A 10,180-nucleotide genomic window follows, 5' to 3' on the forward strand; every position below is an offset into this window, starting at 1 on the left:
CGACGCCGAGAAAGAGGCCACCTCACAAAGGAGGTCAGCCATGGACAGAGGCTATGTCATCGCTATCGCTTGGACATCCGGCACACTAACACCAACTTGTTCCATCGCCGAAAGGAGTCCCCTGTTCCTCGCCCTGGCTCGAAGGGTGTCACACCGTCAGACAATGAAATGCTCACCTCCCTAGAGCGCAGCAGGACACTAATGCCAAGACCCCAAATGGAGGCCTTCGAACACAACCACCTCACCGGACCAAGCTCCTCGAGAGAGCACCACCGTCGAAGCACGAAACCATCACACAAAGAGAAGAAGCTGCCATCTATGAACCCACCTTGGCGACTAGCAAAATGGGACCTTGCTCACAAGACGAGGCCTCCAAGAAGGGAACGACGCCACTGCACCGCCACCGCTCGGTCTGGAACAAGCCAGCCAAAGGTTTTCACCTAAAGCCCAATGAGGATGGAGGCCACACACAGTGACAACTCCAAGGAGGGGAACGGCGCACAAGAGCCTCGCTATCACTGGCACCGACACCGCCAGGCAAAGCTTTCGCTCGGGACATGGCCACCATCACCTAGGTCCATCCGCCATGGCCGATGAAGAAGAGATGTAGACGATGACCATGTTAGCATCAAGCCATGCCTCGTGATGGTGGCGACCGGTGTCAGTGCACGGTCGAGTCCATGGCGGGTGTTTGCGCGTGTGTGTACGTGTGTGTCTAGTCCAGGTCGGTACGCAGGTGTTTGGCCGAGGCGTGCTCGAGTTAGGAGTCGTATGGATAGTTGGCTCAGGTCGTTAGTGAGACTCACGGGATAGGCTTGTCGATCTGTTGGAGTGCAGCAGCGTGGGCGAGTAGGAGCGCGTCCTGTGCGCAGCAGCACATGCGGATCGTGGCCGGGTGATCCGGAGGAGTTGGGTACGGAGTAGTGCGTGTGCATCCGTATAAACTCCATCCCCCTTATACTGCTTGTAGTGAGAGCCAGCCATGTAGCCATTGAAAAGATAAAGAAGATTGGGGCGTGCGTGCGTCCACGGCGGCGTTCGTGCGTTGGCCCGGAATTTCTTGTGTCTTCTTCTACCTCTAGCTGATAGTAAGAGAGGACTGCGGTTCCAACAGACCAAAGCAGAGTGGGGTAGTGGCAAAGACCACACACGGTCGACGAACGCCTCCAAATTCCAAAGTGAACCACCTCGCCGGCGAAACAGCCGAGGGGACACGCAAGCACCCGCCCCACAACACCTGCCGGAATTGTGCCGCCACACCTACCATCCAGAGCCTCCGCTCTGACGGCCGAGGGGATCCACCCTCACCCAGCACCCATGGGTGGTGGACCGCAAGCACGCAGCTAGCCTCCCCTGCTGCCGCACTAGCGCCACTCCACTTACCACGGCCACCCAAAGAGAAACTCGCACCTTTCCCGCATGGAGACGAATCACGACCAAGATCTGTGCTGTTGGATGCCCAAAATAGCAGCCGCAAGGGCCACTGACGAGAAGAGGGCCGTGCCCATGAAGACCAACAAGAAGCACCAAATCCGGCAGCAGCGGGAACCCATCCACGACCGGCGACCCCCACGCTAGGAGCCGCATCACCAGGGCTTAGGCCGCCACCCGCACCGTCCCTGCACCCGCCTACGGCCGCGTCACCCCCAAGCAAGGCCACGGAGGACAGGACGGGGAGGGAGGGAGGCGAGTCACTGCTTGTGAGGAAGACGGCACACCCGGGAGCAGCACAGGGAAGAAGAAGGAGGCGGGTGACGGGTCGCCCTACCGCCGCTGGTGGCGACGACGAGGAAGGGGAGCACGAAGGAGGTGGTTGTTGGGGCGGCAGCGGCTGTCGCCTCGTGAGCCGTGGGAGCTGGTTCCCAAATCTCAGAGGTGTCTCCGGTGGACCTTGATCCAAAACAATTGAAACTTGGATGTTGAACAGTAAAATTTTGATCTAGGCTGTAGCTATGCATTGTTTGCAGTCTAATTTCCTCATTTTGGCCATAGGAGACTTTAACACATGAGCAAAGTTATAAGACTAGATTTATATTTGAGTAAAATGAATCATAAGTCCTAAAACTATTGACTGTGTGTTAGTTTAATCCTATAACTTTGAAACTGCAGTTTAGGTCCTAATACTATTGGATGTGTGTAAGTTCAGTCCTATAACTTGAAAACTGAAGTTTTAGGTCCTAAAACTATTGGATGTGTGTCAGTTCAGTCCTATAACTTCGAATTTGTAGGCCATTAGTGGCATGATGGCTTGAGCTCCAGCGAGGAGAGTAGATTGATCATCTTAGCCTGACCCCACAGTAGCAGAACGACACATCGCACAATGTCCAATTGCTACCCACTTGTAGTTGCTGCTAGGGTTGTGTCACTCTCGCCAACCTTTGCGATAGCTTTATGGTTTCTGTGCACTCCTTCATGTTGTCTGGCAGTAGCGAAAACTCCCCACCTATGGCCATGCTCGTGCCCAAACAACAACCGGCACGACCGGCTCTATGACAAGGGTGTCGGGACAACGATGTGTGTGTCTGTGTGTGTGAGAGAGAGAGGTGGGATGGCATCATCCATCTCGATTGGCTCGGGGTCTTCCCAATGACCGCGCCGAGGTAGAGGGGTGTCATCCGTCATGCCGACCAACTCCTCCCCGGCGGCCGCGCCAAACTACTAAACGAGGCTGCACTGCAGCTCATGGCCACATAGGTGGTGGGCGTGAAGGTTGCAACACGGCTTCTATCTTGTACTCTTGTTGGGTAGGGGAATGAGTGACCGATTCTGGGGCGTCGCACCGCTAGTGGCGAGGGAAATCAATGCTGGCCATCGGAAACCAAAGACCGAATAGCGCAGAATACCCGAACACCGAATGAGCGCAGGAAACCCGAATTACAAGACCATCTACTAGAGGAGGAAGACGATGTGCCAGCCACTGAATTTCAATCCAACGGTTCATAAACAATCTGCTCAAACTTAGTTTTTCTTCTCAGGCAACTGATTAGTAGGCGGGGCCATAAACAAATCACAAGCATCTGCTCTGCTGGCTTTGCTTTGTTCATGGCGCACATGCCGTGGAACTGCCGGCCATCTCAAGGTATCCTGAGGACGCCCCGCTGGCCGTACCCGAACTGCTGCACGGCCATCTTCATCATCACCGAGTGGACATTGAAGGCAATTGTAATTGTTGGACTTAGATTGATTGAGTCCCTTGATGAGATTATTATATAGTACAAGGAGGTTATAGATAAAGAAATAAACGAAACGGAATATTAAAAAGTTCTCCTTGATTTTGGCTCACTAGACGTATATGAAATCCATGGTCAATGATGTCGCGAAGATGCCAGAGAATCTGCTTCGCCACATTGAGGTGCGGCTCCCGTGGGTGGTGCATGTACTGGCATTCTTGTTGCATGACATAGGCGACGTCTGGTCTGGTGAAGGACATGTACTAGAGAGCACCCACCAGACTCCGATAGGCGGATGGATCATCGACGGTAGTGCCAGCGGCATCGAGCTTGGACTGTGTGTCGATGGGAGTGGAGTAGTGGTTAAGCTCGCTCATGCCCGCACAACCAAGGATGTCGACGATGTACTATCACTGGGAGAGGAACATGGAGGCGGAGGACCGAGTGATGGCAACACAGAGGAAGCAGTGTAGTGTTGCAAGGTCTTTGAGAGAGAACTCGCACTTGAGAGCCATGAGGTCGTCGGGACTATATCATCAACGTATAGTAGCGGGTAGACAATCTCAGCGTTGCGGTTCTAGATGAAGAGCGAGGGGTCCGCACGAGAACCAACGAAGCCGAGCCAAGGAAGATGGTCGGCGAAAGTCGAAACGGCTGTACCACGCACGCGGCGCCTATTTAAGCCCATAGAGAGACTATTGAAGCAGTAGACATGGTCGTGGGCTTGGAGACGTCGACGAACCCCAATGGCTGTGCATAGTAGACCGTCTTGCCGAGGGTACCATGTAGAAAAGCATTGTTGATGTCGAGATGGTAAACCGGCAAGTCTTGAGAGACGACAATAGAACGGGCAGTCTAAACTGTTGTCGGCTTGACAATGGGGCTGAAAGTCTAGCCATAGTTGATGCCGGCGCGCTCGGTAAAGCTGTGGAGGACCTATCGTACTTTGTAGTGATCCATGGACCCATCCGGCTTAAGCTTCTGCCGAAAGATCCACTTGACAGAAACGACATTGGCACCGGCCGGACCGGGAATAAGATGACATGTCTGATTTGTTTGTAGGGCACCGAATTTCTCTACCATAACAGAGTGCCAGCGAGTATCTTTTAGAGCACTTCGGTAGCTCTTGGTTAGTAGACTAAGGATATCAGCAAGAAGATTAAGACGATCAATGGGTAAAGACATGCCACGCTTTCCATGCGTAAACATGGAGTGAGTGTTGTTGGTGACTCGAGGGCCAACAGGAGCTAAAAGCACAAGCTGAGTTCAAGGTGTGGCTGGAGGAGTGGGAGTGGTAGGCGCCACAGGTGTAGGAGGGATGGGTGATTCCTTTCCATATTTAGGTCCTTTTCCCGCGAAAACATAATAACCAAAGAATTTCGTGATCTCTCACATTCCTTTCATCAGTCATAATTATCAACAAAGTGATTTTCTCGAAAATTTTGAGATTATCCGGTTTAAACAACAACGTGAGGAGAGCAAAAACATCACTCACAACGTGCCCTTCGACGAGGAGGACTTGCGATGGGGTCCGATGAAATTGTTTGCTAAATGGTAAAAAATTAATTGTTGATGCTCCAGCAAAGTATTAAGGCTACAACGAAGCATACCATCGTCCTCAGACAAATCCAAGACAAGTAATTCGGAACGGAGGGAGTAGTTTGTTGGGAAATCCGGGTTGGTGTGGGTGGGGGGGGGGGGGGGCTTCGGAATAGGAGTCATGTTAGTTGGTCCTCGTGGCATCGGTCCTCGCATTTGTAGTCGATGATGTAATGATGAATATATACCATTAATTTGAGCCAATAAAACTCACCCTTTATCGAAAAAATGAATACCATCAATGTAATGTGATGCATGTATTTCAAATATCAAATGTCTCTCTCTCTCTCTCTCTCTCTCATCTTCAATATACCCTGTAGACGCATTAATTATACATCTTTATCATTCTCAATATACTTCATTAAATATTCTAGAATACCCCAATATGAGTTTTATGGAAAAAATATCATTTTTGATGTACTTTTTGCAATATACCTTTTTCACATACGAACAAATCAGTATATATACATAAACCTTTAAAAATATGTAGACTCACATAATTTTTTTCATGAAAATCATTTTAAGTTATCTAGTAGTTAATAATGAAGTATATTAAAAATAATAAAGAGGTATAAAAGATTCATCTATGTGGTACATGAGGAGCGGGAGTACGTACTTTCAAGACTATACAACAATTTTCCTATATATATATAGAAAATGGTTGTGTACTCCTGGGAGTACATACTCCCGCTCCTCATGTTACACATAGATGAATCTTTTATACCTTTTTATTATTTTTAATATACTTCATTAGTAATTATTAGATACCCCAAAATGAGTTTCATGAAAAAATTCATGTGAATCTACGTATTTTTAAATATTTACGTATATACTGATGTGTTTGTACATGAAAAGGTATATTACAAAAAGTACGTCGCAGATGATATTTTTTCAACTAAACTCATATTGGGGTATCTTAGAATATTTAATGAAGTATATTGAGAGTAATAAAGAGGTATAATTAATGCGTATATGAGGTATATTGAGGATGGGACTACATACATAATATTGAGGATTGACTATTCGTCACCCTGGGTGAGGAATAGTTATTCTTCACCCCCCTCTATTTTACCATCAATACACTGTAATTTTACGTTCCGTATGTTTTGTCTTATTTCTGACGTAAAAAAAGACCGTAAGAAAATATATAATCGCCGTAAAAAATATTTTATGTTATGTAAAATTACAAACGTAAAAACATAGTGAAAAATACACATAAATTGGAAATTTTCTTGTCTTATGACCTATATTTTTATTTTCTTATACCAAATTTTACTTAATGAATCAATAGGAATGTAACTATTTGAATTCTAAACGTAATTTAATTATGAAGTGATCATAAGATTACCTCGGGTGAAGAATAACCTATTCTGCACCCTGGGTGATGAATAGCATCACTATATATATATATATATATATATATATATATATATATATATATATATATATATATATATATATATATATATATATTGCCATCAGTGCACCGTAATTTTACGTTTCGTAAGTTTTATCTTATTTCTAACGTAAAAAGAGACCGTAATAAAATATATAATCATAATAAAAAATATTTTATGTATGTAAAATTACAAACGTAAAAATATAGTGTAAAATACACATAAACTGCAAATTTTCTTATTTTATGACCTATATTTTTATTTTCTTATGCCAAATTTTACGTAATGAATCAATAGAAATGTAACTATTTGAAATATGAACGTAAGTTAATTATGAAATGATTTGTAAAATTACATCGGGTGAAGAATAACTTATTCTGCACCCCGGATGATGAATAGTAACAACATTATATATATATATATATATATATATATATATATAGTTATTAGTGGCAGGTAATTATATATATATATATATATATATATATATATATATATATATATATATATATATATATATATATATATATATATATATATATACAGTTATTAGTGGCAGGCAATTTTTTAAGGTCCTGCCGATGGTAGGCCAATAGACTGTCGCTGGTGGAAGGAATTTCCCGCCAACTAGTACCTAACTTACCACTGGCGAGTGCAAAAAATTGCCTGTCACTAATAACTGTATTATGAGTCGCTGGGCGCCAGTGGCGAGCGCCCTTACCACCACTAATGGGCATTTTGCACATGCCACTGCTAGTAACCAATTTTGCAGCAGTGTCATGATACTTCCACCTGTTGACGCAGCGACCACTAGATCCTCTCATGGTAGAGCCGAAGAGGCCCCATTCTTACTTCATGGATTCCCTAAAGAGCCCGGACAAAAACTGGGCGTATCTGAAGGAACTTCTAGATGATTGTTTCTTAGACTAGGGTTCCATCGAAGGGGAAAAACATAAGGATCTACCATATCGATAGACGGATCCCCTTCCAGCACAACACTTAATTCTGTTGCAGGCAACAAATGGATGGTACATTGACCCATGGCTTCTATACGTATGCCTCCTCACCGAGGAGTGCATATGACCAAGCGTAACGTTTAATCATCATGATGATGCCATCAAGTGGAGTACATGCCTAGAGCAGGCGTTGTTCGACCCACGCAGAGAGTTTGAATCCATCCATAATATGTTTGTGAATGTCATCAACAAATACGTCTGCTCGCAGGGCCGGTCCTGACTTTTTAGAGGCCCGGGACGAACTTAAAAAGTGGGCCCAATAGTGAAAAAAATCAATTATATTGATACAAAGCGCAATGTTTTATTTCTCTTCAAAGTATCTTTTTGTTTCATTACCAAAACTTATCTGCTAGCATTTTCTTTCTTCTTTTATCAAAACGAGATGAATGTTTTTAGGCAACATTTTTACAAGAAAGGAGCGTTAATACCTGAATTTGGCAGAGGAAAAATAGAAGAAATACAGCTATCCAAATCCAAGCATGCCGGATCTTGATAGGCAGCTAGGGTCCTCGTATCCTCAAATGAGCAACCTGTACAGAAAATAAAAGATCGGTCAAGGAATCACTAGGAAACCAAAAAAACAGTACAAAGATCAAGCGGAAAAAGACTCAGAAATTACAAGAAATTAGTAATCCTTTGACCCAAGAAACTGTCAAGTTGCAACTTGTAAAGTGACTGAGCTGATGAAGTGTTGCCTCAGCGTGCTGCCGTCCACTGGTCAAGCAGAATACTTATAGGCTAATCCATAAGACCTCTCCCAATGCAATGGTGCTTAGATGAGGTGCTAAGTGCATTAAATACCTTAGCAACTCAACTCCCCAATGCATAGGTGCTTAACTTGTTGTTGCTAAGCATACTTTATTTAATGAGTTAACACCTAAAGTCTTTCATGCATTGGTCAAATTGTTTCATTTAAGTGGTTTGCCTAGGTTCTCGCGCTTGGCATTGGTTCTTCCTGAGGTCACCAAAGTGCTCTCTCCCCTCTTTAAATGATGTGCCATGTCATTTTTCCGCTTATGTGGCATGCTTAGCACCTGTCCATGGTGGAGCACTGGGAAGGGCCTAAGGGAGTGAGATGGAGAGATTGAAAGTGGATAAAAAAACTCAGCTACAACGGCAGTAGCCATTACTAGTAATTTGCTAGGCATGCTGCGTGCTTCGGGAGTAAGAGCAGAATGGGGAACGAAGAGACAGAGGAAGAAGAAACGACGGCGGCTGGTGTTACGACATGAATCCATCGAATCAAAATTGGGTTAGTGCCTTCCACAATAAAGAACCTAATAGCTGTTTTTTTTCAGAAACAGGTGACCTATTAATAATAAGCTAGTTGTTGGGCTAGATACTACTAGAAAAAGGGATATAGATGGAATTGACACTAATGGCGCACCAGCAGATGGTGCGCCATATACTAATGGCGCACCATCCGCTGGTGCGCCATTAGTGTGAAAGACACTGATGGCGCACCAGGCACACGGTGCGCCACTAGTAATAAAATGTTTTTTTTTTCATTTTTTCAAGCATACTAATGGCGCATCCGGGCAGAGTGCGCCATTAGTAGTTAGAACTACTAATGGCGCACCAGCCATAGAGTGCGCCACTACTGTATTTTTTTTTACTTTTTTGCAAAACTACTAATGGCGCACCATAGTGCGCCATTACTAATTTAAACTAGTAATGGCGCACTATGCCACGGTGCGCCATTAGTATAAAAATTATTATTTTTTACTTTTTTTGCAAAACTACTAATGGCGCATGTCTGTGTGATGCGCCATTAGTATGTTGGGTTAGTAATGGCGCATGTCTCTGTGGTGCGCCATTAGTATATTGGGTTAGTAATGGCGCATGTCTCTGTGGTGCGCCATTAGTAACCTGGGACCAGCTAGATATTTTTGGACAGCCACATCTACACACTCACTTTCCCCACTTCATTCCCCCCACCTCCTTCTCTAAGCTTGTCGGCTGCCTCCTCCTCCTCACCTCATTTGCACCATAGATTCATCAAAATTAAGTGTTGAAATTACCTTTTTTATAGGCAAGTAAGAGGAAAGCTATCTTCATGTTGTAGATCTACTTTTTTTGTTCCTAGCTCGCTCCAACAACGTGCACATGCGCTTTGTGTGGCCTAGCTAGATCTATGTATGTTTGTGGTGTTGCATATGTTTGTGGTGTTGCATATATGTTTGTGTTTGCAGGTACCGGTATTTAAAATGCGATAGTTGCCAATATTTTGCCGGAATGTTGATTCATTTCCGTTTTGGCGAGAATTTTGGCACTATGCATTCTTTTTGGTCCTATTTTTAGGGAAAGTCATGCCAAATTTTTTCTTGGTTCTAAAATATCGTTTTGCTCTACCCTCCATGCGACCATGGTCCGCACGATGACCGAAGGCATTGTGAATAGGTTTTTGAGCTCCGCGAAGGCCGAGATGCTTCAAAAGAACGAGACGGAGATAAGATGTCCGTGTCGAATATGCAAGCTGAAGAGCCTTATTGCGGACCCAGATTTCGGGCAGGTGCGGGACCACCTACTCTTGCGTGGTTTCATGGATGGCTATCGGTGGCAAGGTGATGAAGATGACTATGAAGTCGTCCATGGGGGCCGGGCAAGAAATGAGGAAGGGCAGCAAGACAACCACCGCGGCTTGGGCGGGCGAGAAGACGAAGAATCTCCAAGACATGATCACGACGGTGATGCTGTGCACAGTCATCATGTAGAAGATGCCGGACATGATGATGAGGAAGATGCCGGAGCAGACGAAGGGCATGATCATGAAGATCTAGATGTCGGAGGAGCAGACGACGATGGACCATCGATGGGCTGGGTGCAGGACCCTCATATTCAAGAGCTTCTTCTTAAGCAGACGGATAACGCAAGAGCTGCCGCCCGAGAGAAAGCCAAGCTGGATCAACTGAAGATAGACGCGGTTACTCCATTATATGAAGGATGCAGAACCGAGGATACCCGCCTGAAAGTAACTCTCATGGCTTTGGAGATGAAG

This window comes from Triticum aestivum, chromosome 6A (genome assembly GCF_018294505.1).
Source record: "Triticum aestivum cultivar Chinese Spring chromosome 6A, IWGSC CS RefSeq v2.1, whole genome shotgun sequence".
NCBI lineage: Eukaryota > Viridiplantae > Streptophyta > Magnoliopsida > Poales > Poaceae > Triticum > Triticum aestivum.